The sequence below is a fragment of the Pseudorasbora parva genome, chromosome 9, assembly GCF_024679245.1.
Source record: "Pseudorasbora parva isolate DD20220531a chromosome 9, ASM2467924v1, whole genome shotgun sequence".
NCBI lineage: Eukaryota > Metazoa > Chordata > Actinopteri > Cypriniformes > Gobionidae > Pseudorasbora > Pseudorasbora parva.
The window spans coordinates 37,163,228-37,177,050 of record NC_090180.1 but is presented as its reverse complement, the minus strand read 5'-3'; the positions used below and the strand labels follow the sequence as shown (position 1 = coordinate 37,177,050).

Genomic DNA, 13,823 nt, shown 5'->3' with positions numbered 1-13,823 from the left:
GAGAAATAAATCATTATGTTTGTTTGATGAAGATGTATTTGAATCATTCGGGTTGCCGCTTTCAAAACAACCCCTTCCTCATGTGGACTGAACTGACAGGGGCAGAGATATGACAGGACAACACAGTCTCACCCCTACTCGTCAAATGTTGCCGAACGGTCAAGGGACCCTGTCGTCAGCTGTTGACGCACAGGGTACCCCTAAATCGCCATTTTTCGACGTACTGGGTAATCCACTGATTTCAATGAGAAACCTAGGACGTCATAAACAGACGTGTTGGGCATGTGCATGTTATCGTCATGATGGAATTTATTGGGTTATAATATTTCCATTATGACATGTTGGAGTGTGATTCTCAATGTAATCAGCCAGCACAATTGTATTTACATTTATTTACGCTATGATACACGTTTGAAACAGTAGTCAAACCCCACCCCGCCCTAAACCTACCCATTTGCGTATTATATGATATAAAACACAGGCTGTAACAGACAACAGGCACACTTTATTGAAAAAGTCCAACTATTCCGAGGCCAAACGATTGAATTGTGCGAAGAAAAGACCCAAAAGCAATCACCGTCTCTATCCGCGGCGCGCGGCGCGCGGCCCGCGCCCGTGCGTCACACTGAAGACGCCACAGGTAGACCCCTCGGCGTCACGCGATGGACGAACTGGGAACCCAATTGCTTTCAGTGGGAAACCTTTGGCGTCAACATTAGACGGCAATTCTATCGGTATGAAATCGCGCTGAAGAAGTCTCATTCAGAACACATCGCGATGTTTGGCATCAGATCACGTGTGCCACATGTTGGTGAGTAGTCATACATATTATGTCCTAATATTTGATATAAAGTATTTTCTGCTTGTCGTTATTGATCATGTTCAGTCACTGCATTGTATCTGTCATCATCTCCACTGAGGCTTTGCATTTCTTTGCTTTCTAAATAAACACACCTTGCTAATAGGGTAATTTAACACTGTCACGTGACGTGCTATAGACCTTTAAACATTTGTTAATATTTAATAATAATTACTAGTGTAGTTCCAACGTGGCATTTGTAGTAGAAGCACAATAAAAATAAAAAAAACAACACTTGCCATGCGTTTACCACAGTATTGGTAGTTTTAATGTGATATTTGTTGTAAATAAACAGTAGCCACAACAATTACCATGCTTTAAATGCATTTTAATGTAAAATCCAAATATTGTTATTTAAATAGTATACTTTATAATGCTATATATTATATATTATGACTTTTTTCTCTCTTTCTTTTTTTTTTTTTTTTTACCTGAAAAGACCAAAAGAGCCTCTCGGACTCAGTCAACCCATTCTTGTTTGTGGAGAAGTAACGGAGAAAACCGAAAGCTGCAACAGCAAATATTTGTAATGGTATGTATGAGTTGGTTTGAACCCTTTATCAAACATTTTATTTAGCATTTGTTGTTACTTATTCTTACAAATCCCATAGCTCAATCAGTAAGAACATATTCCCAAAGTCTTAATAATTCACAAGATTTAACAAGTTGTCAAATTCGTATGATTCTCGTACATATAGCTCTGAAAAAAATTAAGAGACCACTTAACATGGATTTCTAAATGTTAAGTGGTCTCTTGATTTTTTTTTTCCAGAGCTGTATTTGTATATGATGAGTTCAGATGCAAAAGCCTCAAAAAGCCACTTCGGTCACATGACATCAGATATTCGATTATTTTTTCTTAATCAGATCAGTTGCAATGTTTATAACGTCCCGTTTGCATGTAAATAATTTATGTGATCACAAAATCAAGTGAGTTATCTACATTTTCAAACAAATTCATATGATATAGCTTGCTATTATATACTTTTAATAATGGGAATGCACACATATCTGTGAACTTACTAAATAAATGTATTTAACATTTAATTATGCAACGTTTTTTTACAGCAAGAAACAGTTATGTATGAACTCACAACTTGCATGCAATGTAATACAATTTCCTCTTTCTTTCTGTCTTGCAGGATTACTTGCAGATTACTTTTATTTATTTATTTTTGTTTAAAAGATCTCTACAATATCAAACTCAACAGCTCTTTTAAGAGTCAACCCTCACAAGAGCTTCTAGTGATTCTCAGCGAATCTTGCCGTAATCAGCCCTTCACAGGTAAAGTTGAATATTATCAGTATCAGTATACTAAAGTATATACAGTTTTTAGTATATATAATCATCAAATGCTCACCTTAATCTTATGGTAAATTAACTTTATTGTAACTGTCTTAATTTATATGTTTTAAAAACAATAGTATTTGCACAGAGTAAGTGAGACTTTCTTGTTTTACAGAAGAGAAGAAAGACCAGACCTTATATCGAAGCAAGCTAAGAAAATAAGTCATTTGTTTAGGTTGAGGAAGGAAGATGGACATCTTGTGCCCGAAGAAGACAGAAAAGTGCGCAAGTCCATTGGTATGTCTTGTATTGAAGCAATGCTGTAATATGTAGTACAAAATTTGATGTTGATCTCTCAAAGGACTATTCATTTCAACAGTGATCATTCTTTCTACTCTGATAAAATACGTACCATTATTCATGTCTAAATCTTTTAATAACTCCTAAAATAAGCAAATGAGGTTCTGTATCTTGGATTTATTTAAAATGGTAAATATTTGTTTTCCCTTTTTGATACAATTATTATTACACTTTTGGCCTTCAGTTCTTAAAAACTGCACTGTCTGTTTGTCTTAGATAAAAGCAGACAAGTGTGGGAAAAAGCATTTAGTTGTTATAAACTCCATGTATTTCTCCATTGTTTTGTAGACCATGGATGGTTCTGGGTAGCTTTAGAAGATAATGAGTTGGGACATATTAGGAATCAAATAGTAAATGTTCTTTGAATTATGTGTAATATCTGGTTAGTTCTTTGGCTTGAAACAAGGCCTTATACTCCACAGACTAAACACATTGCATTTGTGTTTTAAGATGGATAGCAAGAGAAGGCACAAATTCTACAGGAAAAAGATGTGCTGCCAAGGAGGAATACAAGAGGCAAAAACTCTGCTCTCTGAGAACTATACATGGCCATGGGTGCTTCATAAGCATGGTAAGTCTGGTGCCTGGGTACCTATTTCTTAATTCTGTCAATGAAAGTTGTATTGCAGTATTTGAACAATTTTATATTGTAAAGGCTATCACAAGTGATGCTCTTGAAACAAGTAACTAAAGAAATCTAGCATCACTGACAAAGGCTCAGAAGAGACCATGCCTTTCTAAAAGATCTTTTAAAAGATCTACTGTTTAAAAGGTTGCTGTTGATATGGGTAAATTAGTTTTTGTTCAGTACTTGGCTAATATTATGGGCTTAAATATTATACATAATGCTTCAATGTGTATATTATTTTATGTACTGACTGCTGCTTTGTAAATTTAAATCAGGAATTGGCATTTCTGCCCATTTTGAGGTGGAGAGTTTACTGAAGAACATAGGTTAAGCTGACTGTACATTAAACTTAATCTGAATTGTGTTTGTTGTTTTACTTTTAGACCAGGACTGGAGAACGCCGGATTATACGACTTCTTCCTCTGGTTGAAATAAGGCTACACAACATCAGTGATCACATCATCTGTACATTGATTATACTGTAGGGTACAAGTGGGCGAACTGTTTAGAAGAAGAAGAACAGGAACATGATAGAGGGAAAAGACAGAAACCAGTCTAGTTGTAATAATGAATCATTATTTTCCAACACTATATCAAATCTGTTTTCTGTATCATAGTTGACTGGATGGGATTATGTGGCACTCATTTGTGTGGCTTCAGCAGCTGTGAATGGATTAATATGATGTTAATGTGTTTTTTAAAACCCATTTTTATTTATCTTGAATCTTATTTGACTTTATTCTACTTTATTAACTGTATACTGTATCCTCCAATAAAGTGTTGAGTGATAAAGTATGGTGAGTATTGTGTATGGTGTTTGGTACAGTAAATACACATTCAACCAGTTTATTTAGGTTATCTTATTAATTACCAAGAATATTTTACTTGAGAAGTAAACATTTTTTATCTGGTTATATTATATTTGGTACAATGCTCCAAAAAGTTGTATATACTTGCATGCTGTGACAAGTATGTCAGTTTTCAGTGAAATAAAGGGAAGGATTACAAACACTTCAAGCTTAACTGAAGATGATCCATGTTGATCATTCTGGTACATCTACTACTACAATACAAATTAAAGCATGCACATTTTCGATGCCAGGTACGTGAAGAGGGTGTAGATGAAATTGTGACAATGTCTCTTGTTATTTTACTTAATGGTGCATGGTCCTATATTTAATAGTAATAATGAAGTGTAAATAATATAAATAGTTTTTGTTTACTCTGGAAAGTGGATAATGGCAAGTTGTTGCAGGTTCATCCATTATATTTATTAGTGTTTATCCATAAAAGAAAAGAAAACTTAATAATTATTATTTTAAAACATTTCTTTCAAATATTTCTGTATTTCATCAGATGGTCTTACAATATCAAAACCTGTACACAAGCATGACGTTAGAATAGAAAAGACAAAATACTCTGATATTTAAACGTGACTCAAAGTTTGTTGTACGTGATGAGGAGAATAGATCTGTGTATGTTGTACTGCCCTTACACCTCCAGGGACCCAGTAGTGGCCCCTGGAAGAGCAAAAAAAAAGCATATTTCAAATGGCTTTAACTCAAAGTCTGGTTAGCGTATCACAGAGAAAATTGGCAGGACAACTGCATATGTAATGTTTACTAAATAATGTTGGCCACAGTTTTCAGACATATATGGAAAGCTGCCATAAAGGTTTATTTAAAAGTGCTCACAGTAAAATATACAATTTCAGCTTGGCCCTCATATATGTCATAAAGGTTTACACAATGAACATATTTTAATATCCAGTTGTCCATTAAATATGTAATTTACTTAACATTTATTGTTTCATTATGAAACCTTTTAAACTACATTACCCATATATCTGTCATTGTATCAATGCAATGGGAAACATGGCGCTGTAGTTCATAGAAGTGTGCTGAAATGCTTAGGGTTAGGGTTGGGTTCTCAGTAAAGGAGTCATTTCTCACAACATAGCGACACTTTATAGTTAGCTTAACGTATAACTGACGTAATAATAACACCAAAACATACTTTGTAAAATGAAACGCCGTTTTATATGGTTAAAACAGATAGTCCAATCACAGCGCGTTCTGCGATAAAGTCACAGCCAATGACAACCCAGCTGAACAGAGGCGTCACACTTCCTTGTCCATTTATGGTAAATTATATCACATCTCATCCGGTTCAACTGAAGGGGTAGATTCCTTAAATATTTAATATTTAGGCTGCTAAATATTTATTTATTCTAATTAAATAATAAAACTCACATTTTAAAACGAAAGTCTTCTTTGTGTGGTTAAACTGATGCATAATAAATATATTTGAAAGAGAAACCTTTTTCTATGCAATGGTCTACAAGCATAAACTTCTTTAAGCCATCCTTTACAATCTGAACTCTTGGAATTAAAACAAATATAACAAAAGCACAATGAATGCACACAATTTTGTAAGCATATTCCAATATTTAATGTCAAACAGTTTAAATACAAATGTAGTGCCCATATATATATATATATATATATATATATATATATATATATATATATATATATATATATATATATATAGGCAAAAAAAGAACATTTTACATTCTAAACTTTAATACTATATATTTGCGATTATTGTTCACTTTTATTGTAACTAAATTAAATGCCAATTAAAATAGTTGATGATTATTGTAAATGTTAACCATTTTCAGTAAGAAAATACTTCTATAAAGTACATTCATGTTACAGTTACATTAACAAGGTAGTGATATAATGATAGTGAAATAATGATAGAGGTAGTTATGGTGGACATGTACTTTAGTGACCATTGTAATAAAAGTTTTAATGAATAATTATTGATTTCAAAAGGTATTAACTCTCACTATCTTCATTTGTTCAAACAAACAACAAATGCAGAAATATACATTGGACTATGGCATCATGAAGTCAATGCATGACTAGAACTAGTGGATGGCAATAGATATGTCCTTCACTAAAACTCCTGATGATAAAGGCATAGGCAGACATCAAGAACAGTTTATGAATATTGGTTCTGCATATATCAAAGAGATCATAAGACTCCACGTGAAGACTTTGAGACACTGTGACAGAGCAAAGGGTGCACTTCACTGGACATGTCCCATGTATGCCCAAACAACAACACCCAAAAACACTTATGAAGTGGACACCACCAGGAGGACGCACGAGACAGGGAAAACCAAGGAAGATATGAGACAGATGTTTCACGAAGACCTCAATGCCGGTGTTCCATGAGAAGATGTGAAAACGTGGCCACAGATCGAATATGTTGGAGGACACATGTTGTCCAATGTGCCCAGGACAGGACATGATGATGATGTTGTCAGTTTATACATAACTGTAGGATTTATTTCTGTAAAAAACGTTGCATAATTAAATGTTAAATACATTTATTTAGTAAGTTCACAGATATGTGTGCATTCCCATTATTAAAAGTATATAATAGCAAGCTATATCATATGAATTTGTTTGAAAATGTAGATAACTCACTTGATTTTGTGATCACATAAATTATTTACATGCAAACGGGACGTTATAAACATTGCAACTGATCTGATTAAGAAAAAATAATCGAATATCTGATGTCATGTGACCGAAGTGGCTTTTTGAGGCTTTTGCATCTGAACTCATCATATACAAATACAGCTCTGGAAAAGAAAAAAAAATCAAGAGACCACTTAACATTTAGAAATCCATGTTAAGTGGTCTCTTAATTTTTTTCAGAGCTATATGTACGAGAATCATACGAATTTGACAACTTGTTAAATCTTGTGAATTATTAAGACTTTGGGAATATGTTCTTACTGATTGAGCTATAGGATTTGTAAGAATAAGTAACAACAAATGCTAAATAAAATGTTTGATAAAGGGTTCAAACCAACTCATACATACCATTACAAATATTTGCTGTTGCAGCTTTCGGTTTTCTCCGTTACTTCTCCACAAACAAGAATGGGTTGACTGAGTCCGAGAGGCTCTTTTGGTCTTTTCAGGTAAAAAAAAAAAAAAAAAAAGAAAGAGAGAAAAAAGTCATAATATATAATATATAGCATTATAAAGTATACTATTTAAATAACAATATTTGGATTTTACATTAAAATGCATTTAAAGCATGGTAATTGTTGTGGCTACTGTTTATTTACAACAAATATCACATTAAAACTACCAATACTGTGGTAAACGCATGGCAAGTGTTGTTTTATTTTATTTTTATTGTGCTTCTACTACAAATGCCACGTTGGAACTACACTAGTAATTATTATTAAATATTAACAACTGTTTAAAGGTCTATAGCACGTCACGTGACAGTGTTAAATTACCCTATTATCAAGGTGTGTTTATTTAGAAAGGAAAGAAATGCAAAGCCTCAGTGGAGATGATGACAGATACAATGCAGTGACTGAACATGATCGATAACGACAAGCAGAAAATACTTTATATCAAATATTAGGACATAATATGTATGACTACTCACCAACATGTGGCACACGTGATCTGATGCCAAACATCGCGATGTGTTCTGAATGAGACTTCTTCAGCGCGATTTCATACCGATAGAATTGCCGTCTAATGTTGACGCCAAAGGTTTCCCACTGAAAGCAATTGGGTTCCCAGTTCGTCCATCGCGTGACGCCGAGGGGTCTACCTGTGGCGTCTTCAGTGTGACGCACGGGCGCGGGCCGCGCGCCGCGCGCCGCGGATAGAGACGGTGATTGCTTTTGGGTCTTTTCTTCGCACAATTCAATCGTTTGGCCTCGGAATAGTTGGACTTTTTCAATAAAGTGTGCCTGTTGTCTGTTACAGACTGTGTTTTATATCATATAATACGCAAATGGGTAGGTTTAGGGCGGGGTGGGGTTTGACTACTGTTTCAAACGTGTATCATAGCGTAAATAAATGTAAATACAATTGTGCTGGCTGATTAAATTGAGAATCACACTCCAACATGTCATAATGGAAAAATTATAACCCAATAAATTCCATCATGACGATAACATGCACATGCCCAACACGTCTGTTTATGACGTCCTAGGTTTCTCATTGAAATCAGTGGATTACCCAGTACGTCGAAAAATGGCGATTTAGGGGTACCCTGTGCGTCAACAGCTGACGTCAGGGTCCCTTGACCGTTCGGCAACATTTGACGAGTAGGGGTGAGACTGTGTTGGACAGGAGCTGAAGCTCATTAAATATGCAAATATTATCCAATCCTAGCCGTGGGCGTTTACTTCCAAGTCTCCTGTGGCACGCCCATCAAAACCCAGCGGTTTTGAAGAGAACTTCAAAAGCAGTGTAGAAAATAGCCTATTACTTATTAGTTATGATGTTTTTGGATGTAAAAACCACAGGAACGTCATTAGTTGACCTTTAATTTTTTTTTTTTAAAAGACAGTTCATGACACCTTTAAAAGGTAATTTATTCAATGTAATGGCTGTATGTATTTTCAGCATCACTGAATACTCCAGTCTTCAGTGTCACATGATCCGTTAGACATCATTCTAAAATGCTGATTTAGTGCTGAAGAAACATTTCTTATTATTAATGTTCATAATCTTATTCGTCTCGCTATATAAATGTCATGTACAGTTTATAGGTTTTGTCTCTATTTATGTATTAGATTAGATACATTCAATTTTTCAATATTTGTCTATCACTGCAGAGCTTAATGAAAGGTTCGTTAGACTATAAAATGGTTTGCAAAAATGGTTCTTTAAAGAACTTTTCACAAAACATTTCATTGGGGAACCAAAAATGGTTCTTTATGGCAACACTGTAAAACGTCATTTTTGGTTCTTCCTGGCACCTTTATTTTTAAGGGTGTAAAAAAGAAGGCACAATCTGAACATAGCTGGGTGGGCTGCCTGAAAAAAATAAGAAGGTCGAGTCCTTGCAAATTTTTTTGTAATGCATTATGTTGGTCACCAGGGGACACTCAGGGCTCTGAGACTGGCATTTGATCACAAGGAAAATAATGATTTCAGAGACGGACAGATACAGCTTTTGCAACTGGGTCCCAGACCTCCTTTGTTAAAAAAAATTACAATTCGCTCATTACCCTGTTATTGTTCCAAAACTAGATGACTTTCTTCTGCGGAACACAAAAGAAGATATTTTGAGGAATGTTTAAACTTTTGTTGTGTTTTTTTCCATACAATGAATGTCAATTGAGTTCAGTGTTGTTTTGGACTGCATTAACTTTAATTGCGCGAGCAAAAACAAATCTGAAACATCCTTCAATATCTTCTTTTGTGTCGAACAAAAATGCATACTTGTTTGGAACGATATAAGGGTGAGCAAATTATGACAGCATTTTTATTTCGAGTGGTGAGCTATCTCTCTAAGGACTGAACATAATTCACTGCCCATTTTTGCCTAACCTTTGCAGAGATACCAACATGCAAAGAGGGACTATTACCGACATAAAAGTGCCAGAACAAGAGCTCTTCTACATTAATTAGACGGAACTATTAGGGGCTTCATGGCTTATTGAGCATCTCGCATTACTCTGTGTTGTGTGTGAGACCCTTTCTGTGTGGCCAGTCCAGCAATGTCTCAGCCCCCGCGTCCATGTCGTTCAGTGAGAGGTTAATTGCTACACCTTAGCTCATGTCCTTGTGTTAATGCAAATGAGATCTTTTGACATCTCACAACGAGTTTGTGCGGTGGAACAAAATAAGGCGACGGCTCTTGAGCTTGTAAAGGAAGGTGTGTAACAAAGGTTGCTTGTCTGAGCAATCACTCTCCGTTTGTTTGCCAAGAAGGCCGCAGAGGAACGGTATATTCATGAGCTGAAAGATGAGGGAGATGCATTTGTTTCTTACCTCAAACTGAAGGGTAAAGCCCTTGTTCTATGAATACTCAATGGTAGTCTCCCCCGCATTAGAGTGGATGTGACATACAGTGGCAAATAAAGTGAAATAAAGCATATTTTCAGCTGTGATAGGCACAGGATTCACCTTAATTAAACAGTTAATTCGATTGATTTACAGGGCCCAAATATTTACTGTAGGAGAGTTTGAGGCTAATTGTCACTTGTTTTTCTCCAGTGAATGTTTCTCAGGGTAGTCAACTTCTGTATAAGCACATATCTTAAAACTTCACTGCTATTGAACATGTTACTAACCAGGAAACGAAGTAGGGCATGTTGCCACAATGGAACAGCCCAAGCTTTGCATAAAAAGAACAGTAAAATGATTTTGAAACATGAAATAATTCATCAAATAATAATTATAAATAAATTGTATACTTATGTAACCTACAGCTTGTCCACACCTAACATCTGTCTTCATCAAATAGTTGTCTGAATTAGCATTCAAAAGTTTTGGGTCGATAATATATATTTTAAAGAAATATATTATGCTTACATAGGAAACATTTATTGGATTAAAAATACAGTTACATATATTTGTAAACTATTATTACAATTTAAAAGAACCTATGTAATTTATTCCTGTGATGGAAATTTATTCCAGTCTTCAGTGTCACATGATCCTTCAGAAATCATTCTTAAATGCTAATTTGGTGCTTTAGAAACATTTCTTCTTATTATCTACGTTGAAAAAAGTTGTGCTGCTTAATATTTTAGTGGAAACGATTCTACATCCCTTAAAGGGACAGTTCACCCCAAAAAGAATTAGCATCCAAGGTGTAGGTGTCTTTGCTTCTTCAGTAGAACACAAATAAAGACTTTTAACTCCAGCCGTTGCAGTCTGTCAGTCATATAATGTAAATGTCAATGGCAAGAGATAAGAGTAAAAAACAACATACAAATACAAATCTGTATTAAACCCTGCGGCTCGTGATGACACATTGATGTCTTAAGACATCAGAGAAACTGAACAGTATTATATCTTTTTTCTTTTTTTACCTTGAATGCGATCAATGTCCATCCACGTGTGATCACTTCCAGTGAATGAGGTCAATGTACACGTATCTCAATGAGATACAAGCAGCGGAAGTGATCGTGTATCTCTTCGCCATATTGTGTACATTGACCTCATTCATGGTTGGAGTTAAAAATCTTCATTTGTGTTCTACTGAAGAAACAAAAACACCTACATCTTGGATGCCCTGGGGTTAAGCAGATAAACATAATATTTTAATTGTCTTAATCCTATCTAATACCTAAATTTAAGAATTACCTTATTAAATATTAATAAGGAGTAATTCATATAATAGTTAATTAATAGTGAGAACTGGACCCCAATGGACAAATGCTTCTTGAACAAATACATTAATGTTTATTTATGTCAGCAAGTGTCAGCAGGATGATACATAACATTAACATTTTTGACCGTTCCAAGGCTTTCATGCAAACTTACATTCCACATTTGCATCTCCACCCATGGACAGTCGGATCGACAGAGGGTTATTAACAGAACAGTTATTGTAAAAGTAAGTTTGTTGCAGAAAATTGCACAGTATGTCTACTCTTTTCTAGCCTGGTCTTACCAGACTCTTGTACATTTCATTTGTACATAAAGTCTGGCCACTCTCCATTTACAAGCGTTTACTTCCGCGAAGGAGGTACTCTGTTGAAGTTTAAAATTGGATCTGCCATAACCAACCGCTAACGTTTGGTCGTGACGTATGTCATGCGCCCTTCGCCTGTTTCACACATGGAAATCTGACAACATAAATGTGCAGGTTATCTCAATGATAAATCCTAAAACTCGTGCATTCGGATTGTGATTTATTCCGCCACGGTGGACGGGAGAGTTTTGTGATCGGGAACACACTGCTCACGTGGTCCGTAACATGATTGTATGCTGTAAATAAAATGTCATATGCTTGGTATGATAATAAATGCTGCTATAAATAACGGACCAATTCAAATGTTTATATTTTGCTTTTATTTTAATTTGTTTGAGCGGTGATGAAATATATTGTTCTTGTAAATTCTTGCCAGCATTTTAAAGAAATACAAGTCTAGAAATGCATCCAAATAACAGCAAAGCGCAACCGTACGGTGCCCTGCAGTGGTCAAAAATGATTATAAAGCGTGAATTTTGAAGTGATATATTCTTGAAAACACAGAGATGTGGATTCGGATAGCTATTACATCACCACACGACCGTGGTGTTTGTCAAAAGCAGTAGGTAACTCGGCCGGGGATTTTTACGCGGGTGGTGGGAGACGGACGGCAATAAAATAACTGACTAGCCCCTGTAACTTAAATGATGGCAATACCTTCTGACCCCACGAGGAACAATTACCGTCTGAATAGGGCTTCAGCCAACTCCTTCACCACTAACGGAGCGAGCTGGAAAATCAAACTTTTCCCGAATTCCCCCTGTTGGGGAGGAGGGCCACAATATCATGGCCACCAACAAACCCCAGCAAAAATTGTTCTTGCTCCGGCTTTAACTTCTATATATTTGGAAGTGTTGTCTCAACAGAATGAATTGTTTTGTTCGCATTTTTCTCTGCCGCCATTACTGAGCTACAACTCAAACTAGCGCACAAAATCAACATCATCTTTCTCAGCCACTCCCTCTGTTCGCTGATTGGATCAGTAAAATTTTTTGGGAGAAAATCTAAGAATACACCGCAGTCCCAGACGGAGTACTAAAGGAAAATGAAAATTGAGCGGAAGTATGTAGGAAGGCGGAGCCAGGCTAACTTTTTGCAGCATGCATTATGGTAAAAAGAGAACACTGGCATCAGCTTTCTATACCTGCACGCGATGGCGTTTCACTGATGGTAGCCTCTTTCAGTTTTAATAAAGTACTTTTTTCATTGCTGTGGAAAGGTTCTGTGGATGTGCCAATCCCAATAAAGAACCTTTGTTTATTGGCAAGAAACACACCACTGTGTAAATACTTCTATTTCTGTAAAATGTTTTTCACAATGATGATTTTGTATACATACACACAAACACAGAGAGACATATGATCACACAGCTGTTTACCATATCCACTTATATAAGCCAAAGCATTTTTCCCTGCATGAGCTAAAGGTGATCTTTACTGTGGTATGAAATGGCCAAGTTCTGTCATAGCTCTGACAAATGTAGGCCAATTTTGCACCGTTACATTTTGTTAAGGCTTGTGTCCCCACAAAAAGTCACCTTAGCAGCTGTGTTAACCAGCCTACTGGGAGGAAAGCCAATATAGTGTAGTAGAGTAAAAGATCAAGAAAGTATGCTGTTTAGCCTGGGTCATTTAACTTAGCTTTTCCCTGTGCTGCAGTGACAGTATGCTGCAATATCAGTATGCATTACATTTATACACAATTTTTAGCCATTGTTTAATTACAGGCAGTGTTTTAAAGTTGGCACATTCTGGCAAAGAACACATGCTCAACACTCAATGTTCATACTAAGTGCAATACATTGTTTTGCAATGACAAAATGTTTTAACTTGACAGGGTGTGAATAGATTTTGTGTTTGATGATACTGGTTTGAACAGTTTTTTTGTTTTTTTTTAATACGAAAGCATGTAAAGGTCATAGATGCATGTAAGAATACCCTTTACCCCTACAATCACAAAATTGACTTACTGGAAAAAAGAAAAAGATGGGATCAAGACGCTCATTCATTTGAAGAAACAGAAATGCCAGAAATGTGTGATTAAATGGCGACATATAACCCTTCTACCTGAATTGAAAAGGTTCATGTGTAGTTCACATGCAAATTAAAAGATTTGCATAATGACTCCTTTATTGTAATCTTCCG

At 35.6% G+C, this 13,823-nt stretch overlaps 3 long non-coding RNA genes across 3 annotated transcripts; 2 read left to right on the top strand and 1 right to left on the bottom strand.

The window, feature by feature from the left end:
- Positions 1 to 442: 442 nt before the first annotated feature.
- On the top strand, positions 443 to 2,390 carry LOC137089702 (uncharacterized). Its single transcript, XR_010907765.1, has 4 exons — positions 443 to 811; positions 1,299 to 1,391; positions 2,002 to 2,144; positions 2,323 to 2,390. It is a non-coding gene; the product is annotated as an uncharacterized lncRNA (long non-coding RNA).
- LOC137089703 (uncharacterized) lies at positions 2,385 to 3,899 on the top strand. Its single transcript, XR_010907766.1, has 3 exons — positions 2,385 to 2,444; positions 2,958 to 3,078; positions 3,519 to 3,899. It is a non-coding gene; the product is annotated as an uncharacterized lncRNA (long non-coding RNA).
- Positions 3,900 to 5,738: 1,839 nt separating this feature from the next.
- LOC137089701 (uncharacterized) lies at positions 5,739 to 8,285 on the bottom strand. Its single transcript, XR_010907764.1, has 3 exons — positions 7,621 to 8,285; positions 7,038 to 7,130; positions 5,739 to 6,498 (listed from the first exon to the last, which is right to left on the bottom strand). It is a non-coding gene; the product is annotated as an uncharacterized lncRNA (long non-coding RNA).
- Between the last annotated feature and the right edge of the window lie 5,538 nt (positions 8,286 to 13,823).